The sequence below is a fragment of the Hyalella azteca genome, unplaced genomic scaffold, assembly GCF_000764305.2.
Source record: "Hyalella azteca isolate HAZT.00-mixed unplaced genomic scaffold, Hazt_2.0.2 contig12774, whole genome shotgun sequence".
Taxonomy (NCBI): Eukaryota; Metazoa; Arthropoda; class Malacostraca; order Amphipoda; family Hyalellidae; genus Hyalella; species Hyalella azteca.
The window spans coordinates 540,992-556,572 of NW_025942721.1; positions in this window are offsets into that span (position 1 = coordinate 540,992).

Here is a 15,581-nt window from a genome sequence, read left to right on the forward strand (position 1 = left end):
TTCTTTGCTCTAATTTTCGAAGCAGGTATCACGACTTATTGCAGTCTGATTTATTCTTGAATATACAAACTACAATGGGTCTTTCAAATTAGAGGGAAAGATCACACAATTATCGTCAACGCGTTAACACTTGCATGTCCTACAAAATTGTGCAACAGCGCCATTGGCTCTTGCCGTCGTTTCCAGCTATCCCTGAGCAACTTAAGCAAATCCAGAGAACCACATGGAATGCTCTGTTTACTTGTTCCCGGGACGGCATCTGAAACAAATAGAAAAAATATATTAATGTTTTAATATAAACAATAATATTAATCTTGATGCCAAATAAAGCTTTTTCTAAGACAAACACTTTCTCTGAAAGGCATTTAGGAAGAAACGAAGAATATCATGTATGTACTTGGAATAATGAAGATTCTGAAAAAATAACATGGCTAGTATACAATCATTCCAGTTATAATAAAGATAGATTATAGGAGGATAAGCATGCCTGGAAAATAAATATTGGCTAAGTCTCTGAAGGGTTTCGATGACACAGCGATACTTAGTAGGCAGAGTGACGTGCTCTAAAGCACAAACTAACCTGACTTGGGCCAGCTGATCATTAGGACAAGGGCGGCCACAATTGCCTAATTTTCAACTTGAGCTATACGCTTGACAGAATTTTCTATCTTGACGAAACATTTCCAATTCAAGGTGTTGTCATTGGTACAAAAATAGGAAATAAATGCAAGGCGCAATACGGGACATCGGGACATCGCATCAAATTTTAAAATTTATCGAAGGAATCGTACGAAGGCTTGCAAACTTAATTAGATGTAATCTCGATGAGTTGCATTATTATTGTGCTAATTATCAAACACATTTCGGCACGCCTGAAATTCGGACCAGCATCTCATATTGCAGTAGTATATAGCTCTCAGCCATACGACACGCCCGTGTCGAAGTCATGAAGATCGGTGCTTTCTGTTAAATCACTGCCAGGCGTTGTCATTACATAAGGAGAACACAATGAACTAATTAGAAAACGGTCAGCAAACATTGTTCTGATTTGATGCAGCCAGTTATGTTGCTTCGTTCAAGGGAAAATGAGGGTTCGTTCAGCATCTTCTGACGACATATTCGATGGAAATGTTATACGCGAATATCTGCATTAAAACGTTTTTTTTTGTTTTCTACGCCACTGCAGAAGCAATTGTAAGTGTTTAAAGCAGTATTTTCATCTCACAAGCCGAAAGGCAATTTACGATGTTACGGCGATAAGCAAAGTTCAGCGAACTGATAAAACTGATGTACGGTGCATTTCTTTATGAAATGAGAAACCTCAAGGATTGCTTGTAGACTCCACCATCAAATTTGTAACGAAAATTACACGGATCTCATTTCAGTAGTATAATTTATATTTTTAATTATGAATGCGGATAAATTTTTCTACATTCAATAATAACTGGCATAGAAAAATCGACAAAATACAGGGAGCGTCGGAGATACTTACTCTTTGGAAATGCTAATAAAAACCTATTGCAGATGTAAGAATAATTCAATTTTCCACATCTAATTGTATCAATTTTTCAAGCAGTTCTGAAATAACCCTATGGGAAAATAGTTACATTTTTCCAAATCTGAAAAGCGGGCCCACCGAAGGATTCGAGAATTTTTTAGCCATTATCAAAGTGTACCCCGAAGGTGAACGGGCAATGCTGAACGAACAATACACGATTGTTAATTTCAGAAAAAATTGAGGATCCCTACGCTCGTGCTCACATGCTTCCAGCATACTACATTCACTTCTCGCCCATTGACTAATTATATCCAACAGGTTTCTCTGACCAACCACTGAATTACAGGCGAGTGCAATGGTATCAACGAATAACTGAATAATTTTTCCTCGAAAAATAAGAATTTTAGTCATAATGTGTTGATGGCATAAAAAACTATAGAATGCGCAAAAATAACGCAGTTTCATCGAACGATGAACTACGAAGGAAAATTATACCATATAGACCCAACAGCTCGTTGCACCATGTAATCTATTTATTTTGGAAACAGGAGCTGGCTCAAAGCTCGCGGCTTATACACGAGATTTGGGCGTGCACTGAAGGAAGCTAAACTTTGAGAGGATTTTGGACGCATTCTTTGACAAGGAAAAGCTTCAGAAGGGAACAAGGACGTGCTTCTGTCGAGTTACTTCAAGCCTGGCGAGATGGCCACCATATTTATTATAAACAAAAAGAGCTAGTGTTGGGATTTTGTGACTGCGGTTCAAGAGGGTTCTTGAAAAATAAATTTTTTGAAAGCTAAATAGTACACAAAGACGTTAAATTCGTTTCAATAGTTACAAATCTCTTTGCTGTAAAATAACAATGGACAAAGGTGTGAGTACAAGTACTAACTATTTTTATTAAATGGTAAATTAGGGCCTCGCTAGATTTAAGATGATCGGAGGGTGTTCGGGATGTGTGTGTCAGTGGTTGGGGTAGATTATTCTATTGCACTCCATTATTATCTTATTAGCATTGCACTTAATCTTAATTTTGTTCAGCGACTATCAATATTTCGTTATCAGATAGTTATGATATTCCAATTCGATTATGCAAGCAATACCTAGTACGGCTGGTTTCAGCAAGAGGACAACAGGCCATGATGTTGAGAGTAAGTTGTGGGGCTGAACATAAATAAATATGTAATACACTCACTAAAGAGCACTTCAAGACAATAATGGGGTGCAAGAAAATAGCCTTCAGCCACCCACAAGTACATAGGCACCCGCAACAACCTCCGATCAACCAGAGGGAAGGTCAACCGCGCGTCGCTGTAATTATGTCTATGAGAATCATTATTAATCTAACAACGTTAGCATCAATCGACTTCTATCATATTTTGTTTATTTATTGATTGATTGTTAGATAAATGTTTATTCGGAAGTTTCATCTCAATAATCCATGTTAACCCACAAAATTTAACCCGAAAGTAAAAAAAGACGCTAAAATATAGGTTTTTCGCAATTTTCACTGGCTTTACGGCAACTCTATAAATTATTGTTTAGAAAACGCATTAAAGGGTTCACATTAGAGTCCCCACAGAAAAAATCTAGTCGTAATTCAATTCTGCTCCACCCTACCGCACAATGACAAATTTAAACAAGAAAAGCAATATTTTAAATTTGAAAATCGTCCAAGGCTATTTACAAACGTCGTAAACTCGGCTCCGCAGCCAGACAAAGGTTTCATTTAGACAAGTGCGAAAAAAAAACAAGCGGGACAATACAGTATAATAGCTTCACTGACTGCAGTTGCTTTTGATGCTCTGGAAATTAAACGGTTGTGTCAAGACGCCGGCTGTCAATCTTGAGTCCAACATGAGCGACCGGTCTAAATTCGAGATCATGCTGCCGGTTCTATTTCAAAATAATACGATTCTTCTATATTTTTTATTTCAATTGATAGATCAGTTCAAATGAAATGACTGCAAATAAGCAAGTGCCTATGTTAAAAACGGTAATTTCATCAACTATTATGACATAAGAGTAGAAAATTACATAAGCATATACTTCGCGAGGTTATCTCGCAATGAATTGTTGACACGAATTCATTGGACCGTTTCACCTTATAAATAGAGTGATCTAAAGAGGCCTAGAACTTAGATCCTGTTCAGTCATCATCGGCGATCTAGCTAAGAAATTTCGACATAACAATACAACACAACTTCCGTGTGCTGATGACAGTCGGGTAATAAAGAGTCAGATATCAGGCTCTAATAATACGAATATAATACGCAAACAGTTCTTAAAACGTGGATCAGTTATCTTCATCAGCAAACAGTTCATAAACGTCGATCAGTTATCTAAGTCGGCCACGGCATGATAATTTTCAACAGGATCGTACGGAAGGAAGAGGTAGCGTCTTTGAGTGGGCGTGAGAGCCGTGAAGTTGGGACCAGCCAAACCATGGGAGGCAGAGAACACGTGGGTTGCAGTCAGAGCAGCAGCGGCAGCAGAGGAAGAGTATTGATCGCATCAGAGGATACTGCCGCTAACACTCCCTTTCTCGGCTCTCACACAACTTCACAGGCCTCATTCAAAGACAACCTTGCTGATGCTCGGGTCGCGTTTTCCTATGAGCTTCATCATTGTGATTATAAACAAATAGGAAGAACAAACAATGAGTGTGACTGGTCACAAATCTTTGTTTTTCGTTGTGTAGCTTACTTTTTTTGTAGCGCTTGAATACGGTATGCTAAATAGTAACACAACTTATGTTTTTTTTTCAGAGAGGAAAATTGTGTATGCACTGAATCTTATTAAAAGATAACAGCCTCTAGGCAATTTTTTTATTGATTCAAAATAATTTTTATATAAATCATCTCAAACATAATTTGGAATGCAACGGAGAAAAATAAAAAACGACGCTTCTCATTGAAATTAGAACTCGACTGCACAACTGCTCACATGAAACCCAATGTTTTACCGAATCACGCCCTTACGTTATAAATAAAAATTATACATTGATCCATCACGGCAAAAAAATACATTGCTTAATATGATACTTTTACATCAATTGTGACTCGAGGCTGAGCTCTGAAAATTAAACAGCAAACAGTTAAACAGTAAACGAAACAAGTTCTCTAATATAGAAACATCAGTCAGAATAGCCTTGTTCTAAATGGAGAAGACAAACAAAGTTCCGTGAGAGGTTTTTACTGCGGCTTGAGCCTCTTGCCGCATTCCAGCTTGGAAATCAACGTCGTGGATCAAATGGTAAATTCAGAAGGCAATCAAAAATTGTAAAAATAATTTTGGGTTTTAAGGTCACATGTCAGAAGGTAAGGATCTGGTTTCCTGGTAGAATATGAATGCTAATATATGTAACGACAAATTACGATAGAGAATATTATAGTCTATGATAATTTAACAACAGTAAATTTTCAAAATTTTCATCTCTATGTTTGAAATTATTCTTTTAGAACAGAGAATCGAGTTTGCAGGCTTTTTTTGTGTGATGGAAAGAATTTATTCTCTGAAACAATGAGCAAATTAGCACGTACTGAAGGGGAATAATGAAAGGCATTCTTCAGTTAATCGAGTGAATCCTTTAACTTGGTTCAAATAAACCCTTTAGGGAGCTGTCGCACTTAAACTCAATTAAATTCCTCCCACTAGCTGGTAGCTCTCGCAAAAGTTAACTCGTTACTTTATTCTTTAATTTCCTATCATTTGCACAATTTAAACTTCTATGCAGTAAAGCTTGAATGAAACGCATAAAAACATTGAAACTAGAAAAAAACACTTTGTACTAGGAACGCAGCAACAATGAAGTAATCTCTCACAACAAACAATCTATAGATCTTAATCGGCGAATTTCGTTAACTGTGATTAAATTGAGGCTTCAGCAATGACAGCAAACTTACTCGCAATGAAGCAAACATGGCATAGCAATAAACTAAAAATATATATATCTCAAAGCTTGGAAACACGAACAATTGAACTCTAACATCATCTTGATGAAACAAGAATAAAAAGTATATTGTCTGGCGACGCGACAATAAAAACGAAACAGAACGAGAGGTGCGAGTCCATTTGCGTAATGGTGAAGCAGAGGAAGAACAAGAAGCCGCAGCCTCCAGAGAGTCATGTGATGCAATGCACACAATATCGTTAGCCTAAACCAGACGCCTTTACTAAACGTTACAATATTGGCTAGCAGCGCGCGCAGAGGGGGGCACTGCGCAGGATACTCGCACTGCGTCGCTACGTCGCGCTCAAGTTCATGTCTGCAAGTCACGGCCAGCTTCTACAGTCAAGAGTGTGTACAGGGAAAAAATAATAAAATTCGAAGCATAGCAAAATAAAAAAAATCTAAGCATAATTATCTTCACCAGAAACATCAAGCCGTGAATATTGCTATTACAATCGCTCACTATGAATACAATGGCCCAATATACAGGTGTGACTAAAAAAATGTGACTCTACCTAACTAAGCAGATTTCTGGATATTTGCTGAAATTAACGAGAAAAAATATTCGTCAATCTTCAGTTTCTTTCATGAAAATATCAGTGACTTTTGTCAATTTTAGATACACACTGAGAACTTCGAGACGTGAATGGCAATGAATAAACACAATGAATACCTTAAATTGACGCGAAAATGTTTACAAACACGAATATTCACAAGCTCGTATCACCGACTTTATTGATCCTAAGTATTTCCGAAAAATGAACCAACCGAAAGACATAGTAGGTACAATAAGAAACAGGAAAATCTATACATACATAAAAAAATCTCGCTGAAAAAATGAGAAATAAAAAATTATCACATCTTGTTTCAAAGCTTGAATGCATTAAGATAGTTTAATGTTCGTCGTCAAATCCGTAGATTTTAAGCTCCAACTAATACGTTTGGAAGTGAAGCTAGAAACATTCTCACGAATAAAATATATATTCTATGTGTGAACCTTTACCCACGTTATAAATGTAGACTCTCATTGTAAATACACTCATTAACACAACTTATGTCAGCAGACTAAACAACTGCAACATTTTGGGTCCATACTTCTCATCAGCAAGACGGGTGACACTTCGTAAAAAGCGTTCAAATAGAATGAAAGTTTAAAGCTGCATCTCTAGCCCAGTTACTGCTGCAAAATTGGATACTCTCTTTGCTGTGCCTACACGCAATGATTTAGTGCAGCGTCTGAGAAGCCTCATAGCCCACAAAAGCCTCTAAATCCGCACATGCAGATACAGGAGGGCTTCGTTTGGCCAGCAGGACATAACCGCGACGCCACGGTCGTCAGCACGATATATGCGAGATCGCTAGATATTAAATAAAAGATCTCAACTTAAGAACAGCCCATAACACACGAAATTACTGCTATTAATTGGCACCTCAGATTTTCAGTCAACATGAGACCGCATTGCAACAGATGTATCATCAATCGTGTTCGTTGAATACTTATAAAGCGAAAGAGTTTCTTAAACTACAAATCACAAATAAAATCAAATAAACAAACTTATCTTAAAAATTGAATGAACGAGCCTCTATATTTTCTCAATCAATTAGACACTACAGTGATAAACACGTCTTTACCACCATTGATGATTCAACAATTCTACCACAACCACTGGTGATGCAAGGCACGATAACAGTTCACGTCCGCACGTTACAAATAAACACGTATTTACCATCCTTGATGATTCAACAATTCTACCACAACCACTGGTGATGCAAGTCAAGATAAACAGTTCACGTCCGCACGTTACAAATAAACACGTCTTTACCATCCTTGATGATTCAACAACAATTCTACCACAACCACTGGTGATGCAAGTCACGATAACAGTTCACGTCCGCACGTTACAAATAAACACGTCTTTACCATCCTTGATGATTCAACAACAATTCTACCGCAACCACTGGTGATGCAAGTCACGATAACAGTTCACGTCTGCACGTTACAATGGCAAGTAAATTTTGCTCGTACCTGGCTTTGGCTGCATTTGCATGGCACAGGCATTACCTGTGAGCCTAATCACTTTATCCACGTCCACGGCCAGTTGCGGTTATTTCTAATTAAGTGAAGTGAATCAAATGAGAAGGCACCAGGAAATTAAAAGTGTAGGAACCATTCCAATGATGCCCATACTAATTTGAACGGTACCATGATCGATGTATGAGTGGATGTTATTTTTTCCAAGGTGAATTATTATAAAAGCTCTTGAGCATCAAAATTTGAAGGTAAATTTAAATCAAATTTAAAATAATTAATTAAATTTCACGAGCCATAGCGACGACTCTTGCTTGCTTCGAAAGTGACGAATTTTATCAATGAACATTTTAAAAAGACATGAAGTATAGGCAGGTTAACTCATTGATAGACACTATCGTAGATATAAAGTTAAGAATTTCGAGCATACAAAGGAATAATTGAAAGAGAAAATATTTTTAATGCGAAAAAATTCCAAATCAAAATTAATTCTCACTTTACTGACGATCCTTTGAATCGAATTAGATGGAGAGGTTTTTTTTATGTATAAGGCATTCAATATTATCCCTTACGTTATAAATATTTATAACGTAAGTTACTAAATAATATTTACTGTAAATATTTACAACGTAAGTTATATATATTTACTCCACCTTTTTACTACATTGAATATTGAATACATTCAACATTTACTATAGTAAAAATCTGTCGGCCAATAAGTACTTTAAATAAACGTCGTATTGGTATGAAAAAACTTGCAAAAATCACTTTTATTTAAAACATGCGCTAGGTCAATAATTATAGCGTGAAAGTCACAACGGAAGTTTTTCATAAATGATCCAAAAATTATTTCTCCAATAGGTACTAAATAATATTTGTCATCGAATCATTAGTTAAGACTAAAATAATCGAGTTAAAATCGAAACGGGGCTCCGAGTTACAAAACAGTCGCAAAGTTTGATTAATATAAAAAAAAACCAGCGACGATAACTAAACTGTTCATCACTTTCCCGTCTCAAATCCAAGTATTTTTCTAATTCAACGGGCACATAAGAACAGGAAAATTGGACGTTATCCTCAGTACTGTCGCAAGCTGAGTGGCATCACATGGTTCTCGTAACGAAGTGAGTTAGGACATCAAATTCAGGGATAGCTGCCGTTAAAAGTTTAATCAAAGCAACAGCGATAAATGCTTAAGAAACGACCGGTATAAATGTTCTCAATAAACGGATACAAAATTTGTCACTCGAAGCAAAGTGCATGCCTCCATTTGAAAACTCTATTCCATTATTTGATATACAGGGTAATAATTAAGGAAGCTATATGTGCAAGTCCGAAACTTGCTCCAGCTTGTGTCAAGGCTGAAGATCTTTCTCAATTTAAAGTCAGAGCAAGTTTCTCTGAATTCTACTTAGAAAAAATAAAGCTCAGCCAAGATAAGAGTCCAGATACCAGATGGCTCATGCCAGGGCTAAACAAGAGGCCGAGCTCATATCGTTAACTTAGATGAGTGCAAATATAATGAAATAGAATCCGTGATCCATGGCTCTGGATGTTATAGACAAAATTATTAAATTTGAACAAGAATGAAAAGAATCGAACATTACTAAGTGAGACGTGTATTTAAATCAGACACGTGGAATGCATACCAAGAATCAAGATAAAAGAAAGACCGGGGAAATCCAAACATAAATGGATCCTTGAACATATGGTTCGGTAGAACGAACTAAAGGATTGAAAGTGCGTATATACATCGTAGAGAGGAAACACGGTGCGACATTGGTAATGGTTCTTTCAGCACTACCCTACAAACTGAGAAGTTAACAGCAAGACAGACGTAAGACGGTAACGAAAAAAATATACTATTAAGAGGCCAATTCAAGGATATTAAACAGATCAACTGCTGTTTGATATCAAGTGATGAATTAAATAAAATACAAATGCTAGAAGAAACAAATTTTTATCTCAATCAAGAAAAAAAATCGTTACGAGGCATCTTTATCCTTCATATTGGGCTTAAACTTAACCGTGTATTAATTTAGGTATCGGAATAAACGACGAAGGTTAAACAATTTCACCCAAATACGGTTTGCAGTACAGGTTGAATTCGAAAAAATCTGGAATCATCTCTGGCAGGGTTATACGAAGCCAACGAGTTACATGATATTCATCTTCGATAACTTAAGTGAATAATTGACAGCGTCTATTGATTAGATTAAGTTGATGCTTTAGTTAAAGTATTCCCAAATCGATCGAGGACGCGTTCCGAACATGGTTACTGCTGATACATTCACTCAAACAAAAGGGAAAAAACGCCGCCAACGAAAAAATCCAGCGGACGTCGGATGCATCAAAGGCTGCCAGCTCTGTTATTGGAAAGCCGGAATGTGCAGAGACAAGACCCATACAGACCCAGTTCCTGTGTCACCTTCCCGATGAAACCAAACCCAAACTCCTTGGAGAATGAAAGTAATGAGAAAAAAGTTCCAGGAAAATAACAGAAATTAAATAAAAATAGAGTGATAATTTCAAAATAAGCAGAACGGTATAGCTTCCTACTAAAACGAACACGGTTTCTACAGTGAATACAAGATTATTTTTAGGAAATTTTGGAGGATGAGCGACTGATTCTTCGACTTCCATCCTACCAGTCACAGTGTATGGAACATCAAACACAACCGACCCTAAACAATTTACCAACAAACTACTGAACTTGACGCGTCAAAAGTTAACGCCCGCGGAAGGGAAACCTGCAGTTTACGACGTTTCCCGCCACAAAAAGAAAATAGAAACCACCTCATCGGCGGCCAATCATAAGCCATTCAATAGCCGCCCGAGGGACGGCCAAGATTTTCAATAAGTCACAGAATGCGAGCCGCCCAACCTGGTCGTCATATCTCACTTGCCGAGTGCAGGAAGCGGGCTACTCAGGGGCGAAATTACAATAAATCTAGACCGTTCCTGCCTGGGTGTAGATCCATTACTCTTTACTTGTATTGCACGAGGACGTTGCTTGAACAAACATCTAGTTTCAAGCGGTACAAATTAGCCTGCTTCGTGAGTAAATTTCAGAGGATGTTCAGGTTGCCGTCGAGTGTTCCTCTCTCTGCATCCGTCGTGGGGACGCTACTGCATCTCCATACGAGGCACTGACCAAGTCGGGGAAGAAGTTTACGGCACAAGATTCTCCATGAGATCTGGCGCGTTTACGGCCTCGTGAAGGAGGTTTGCTTCATCCCTTCTCCTTCTCCCTCGGCATTACACAGAATAGGAGGAGCTCGTCACGGAGGAAAGCATCAAGCAAGCAAACAGTCGGACAAGACACAACCTCAAACCTCGGCAACGGAAATTAGAGCCTATAGCTATTGAGCATACAAAGAAAGGCCGAGGCAGATGTTGGGCTAGAGTCAACACCGAAGACTGCAGAGCGACAGGTACGAACGTAAGAGTTGAGGAATAACAAGAAAGATACATAGCAGGATATATTGATGTGATATACCTCGGAACCGCACAGAAAAGTGCTACCAGAAAATAATGCACACACACAGAAATGCAAAAATCCTAAATTCACGATCACGAGAGCGCTTAAATTTACACAAAATAATATTGTTGATTACATGGGGAAATAATGCTGAAGCACGAAACTAAGCTTTTCCTCCGTTAATACCGAGCTTCCAAAATACGTATTGAATGATGACAAAGACGTCATAGAAGGTACGGAATTCAATGCCCTCTTGACTGAAAATAATTCCAAACAAATCTGTCAAACCATCAGATCTTTTCCTTGACCGAATTGCATATCAAGTAATAATTCGAAAACCAAGAAGTTACCGAGAAAAATCACTCAATTTACATTGGGAAGTTTCGGAGGCCGGATGCATCAACATTAATTAAAAGTTCAATAATTAAACACTGAACAATTAGCGCGAGTAAATTCACAGTGTTGAAGTTTTAAACACTTTAAGAATTAAAAACAAAATAAGTAGAGAGCCCCATTAAATGAAATCTAACGATTGGTCTCCGCGTCTTTACCTTCACCTGAGCTCTAGTTATTAAGTGCGATTTAATGTCCGTTTAGTAAATTTAGTCGCACGAATTGCATACTCTTGCATTCTTGAACTTTGATCTATTATGATGGAGCTGGTCTCAGAAGCGTCTCTATGACAATATATTGTATATTTTTTGAACTTTCTATGCTCTTTAATTCTTGAGCAGATTAACTACCGAGCATGTTTGGTTCTTGTTACTTTAACTTCTTTCAACATTCATCGACGACACGTATCCTTGGCCAACCAATGACTGTACGATGCATGCCAATAATATTGAAAAGGATTCAACCTAAAGTGAACGCTATAAGTTCATCAGAGGGACATAACGAGATCAGTGATTGCTTGTAACTGCATTGAAATGCCACAACACTGCAGGTCGCTTGCTCGCAAGCGCATCCAAACCTAATACAAGTTTGTAACGACATCACCAGCACCCGCCGTACGTGAACCATCAACAAGGCTGTAGTCACTTACACGTGCTCCGTTGTACTGTGATAACTTGTGCATACGAGTACAGCGTCGCGTGTAACATTCATAGCACACGATAGAGCTATGACGTAATTCAAGCTTTTATAATTACCGAGCATCGAAGTATTTATTGGGGCCACATATGATGAATGTTTCACCTGCTTTATAGAGATTAACTAAAGAAGTTCAGGTTGCTATGTGCTCAAATGAGTAGCTACTATTCATGACGAATAAGAGCGGATCCGAACATTAGTGAAATCCTTTCGACATTTGCAAAAGACGACAAGTCTTCGCGAAAGTCTCGCGAAAGCAACACTTTCTAGCAGAATTTCAAACAAATATGAACGCTGCTCTAAAATACCAAAATATTTTGAATTTCAACCGTATAACTTTACAAGCGAGGATAGAAAAAATGCAGAAATCAGGAAAAGTCAACTCGTGGAACTTTTTTCCGATTAAACCATCAGCATTTCAACCCATTTCATTCACCCGCCGGTAAAGATCACAAAAAAGTTATACTGACGAGAATATAATTATCATTTCTCTAGTAAGTCACACAGCCTACCTATTTATTTGTTGGCTCTTTCACTGACGACATTCCCCTGCTATATAGTTGCTGGCAGGAAGCTACTGACTTCAAACCTAGCCCTTGCATTGAACTCACAAGAGCATACATAACATGAAGGCCGGACAGCCAGCACGGAGCTGTCGGATAAATTGCCGCATCTTTCCGTCGCAGAACATGGGCGAGGATTAGCGTTATTGCGCGCTGCGATGCAGTGCCTCACCATCTCCTCGCAAGATTATCGCTCTACTTGAGTGGCCGTAAGTAAAAATGCAAGCTTAATTATTCGAAAACCATATCTCAAGACATGCCCTTTAAATTATGTGCTCGTACTTACGACAGAGCAACTCAATTCGTACACAAGTATTTATATCATTAGTCTTTATCACAATTAAACGTGAGGTGAAAATTTACTATTAAAGGTGCGACGAGATGTGTGATTTTTCTGGACGAAATAGTAAAAGTTGTCAGCATTTCTGTGAACAGGAGCAGCGTATGGCCCGTCAATGCTTTAATTACAACGCTTATCCTTGCTCTACGGAATTTAGAACCAGTATTTCGGTATCATGAATACTATCCCTAGACTATTTCATTAGAAAATTCCTCGATCAACAATGGAATTCATTCAAAGCGTACAAGCCATTCAAAGCGAATTTCCTCCAAAAATGAATGTTTGCATGATCTTGCAATTCATTACATATTAAACAGAGCACTTTACCCTTTTCGTTTGCTCATAAAAAGTTACAGAACAAAAATCTTGTAATTCATTACATATTAAATAAGAGCGGTTAACCCTTTTCGATTGCTCATAAAAAGTTACAGAGCGAAAATCCTTCATATAAAATCCCCAATAAATCCGGGATATACTCACCACTCGCACCGGAAATAGTAACCACACAATGATGTCATCCCCCATAGAGGATCAGAATTTACATAAGATATAACTAGGTCACGGAAGCCGCAAGAACATACCATGCCAACCTTGGCTGGTTAAAAACCCGGCTACCAAGCGGCCAACCATAATTATGCCGCAATTTGCAATAGAAACGCAGAGTTTCAACACACACAATCCTCGGCTTCTGGAACTTGTCCAAAAACCCCACCCGGTAACGACGAGGGGGAGAGCTGGTCTGGTCTGGAGGTTTACATGGTGCAATTTGACTTTTTAATGTTCGTTCTTGAGCCGCAGGCTACAAATTGCAAACGTCGAAAGAATAACTTCATGTCGCAGTCAACTCGCAGACGAAATTGCAGCATTACTGGCAGTCAGTGATAGTATGTAAATTCAAACAGCAGCTCCTTAATAGCGCAGATTCTGACATTCATAGAAGCAGAAAAGAAAACCTGCAGCAAACCTGACAAACAACCATAAGACAACTTACAGTCTCAATGGTAACCAAACGTTCACAGCTTCCCAAGTTAAGATCGTAAATCAAAAGCCATATCAGAATCAATAAGTGCAGTTACAACAGAGCATCAGCCGTACATTTGATGGACGTAAGATAAGAAGAGCAGCGACGCGTGACAAGAGCGGCCATCAAGCAGACGCACGCGAGGCGCCAGCACAGATTGCCTGCCGTACAGGCCGCTTTTTTCACCAGACTATATTTTATTTTCTATTTTTACTTGATTTGCTGCCGTCAGTTGTCGCTGAATTCGATCCTAATTTTTTCACTCACCAGCCATCCTATACAATATGACCAAATATCGAATCAGTTACTTTATCTTGTGAATATTAAATAAGTTAGACAATTGTTGAATGGTTCGAGTGATTACCAGACCAACAAGAAAGTTATATGATAAGAATCAACAATCAACATGAAATACGTTTACAAACTTACGCGTTCGATCGGACAACTACGTTCTCGATTCTATCGCACGAACATCAATAAAAAACATAATATACAATGGAATATGGCTTGTCAGGCTTGACGAAGATAAATTATCCCTGCTTCACAATTCTAGATCAATAGAAGGCTGCCAACTCCAAATAAAGTTGTGCCTCATGCAAAACATCGTCGAGCGCTGGATCAATCTACGCTCTAACGAGCTGATAGATGAAGCGCCCAGCCAACAAACACCCTACCTTACTCAACTCATTCAACGCTGCTCATGCACGCCATGATAAGCTAGAGCCATTAATGAGTCAGCCGGCACACAACAAATGACCCTGCAGTTGATACAATTACTCGGGTGAGACAATCGATCGAAAACTTCAAGAAAGATCCGTTGAGTGAACGGCGAACATCGGACACGCTATACATGTTTGCTGCAGCTTCAGGTTTTGCTTCTAAGAACGTTAACTGACGTTTCTTCAAATATTGTGATCATGTTGCTGCATGATTGGAGTCTGTCAAGATGCTTCATAATTAGGAATCTAATATTTTCGGCAGCCGCGATCGATGGCATATGTAGTGATTTTTTTAACTAATAAAATTTGAAGTTTCACACTGCATTATTGCCATACCGTGAAATATTACGCTGTACAAAATTTATTTCTAAGTTCCTGCGACCACACATTCTGTGCATGAAATAAATAAACTAAAAAGTTTTCTGCAGACAGATAATGGAATTTTCGTGAAATATTCAAGTGGCCGGATCTTCAAACGTTCGACACCCATTCTAGAGGCAGAACTTTTGCACGCTCGGACAGACTTGTCAAGGAAATCGAGTGAAGCCGCCAGGATTTTGACTCGACGTAACGGCAAATCTTTATCAACACCTCTTCATCTGTACAAAATGCATTACCTTTTTTAAAATGCATTCAAAGCGCGTAGTGAAGAGGCTTCCTACATTCCTATAAAAAATAAATCGGGAGGTAAGCAAACCCCGGCGTACCGCTACAGCGTCACCTAACGTAGTGTAGCCATTATTTCAAAAGCAACCATTTTCAATTCCAAAAATAATGCAGAGTGCACGAGATGAAGTAGTTAAAAATATACAAAAGAATGAAACAATGTTTCACTATTTACGCTCAGGAATACAACACGAGGTCATTCCTTGAGCGATTTAATAAGCCA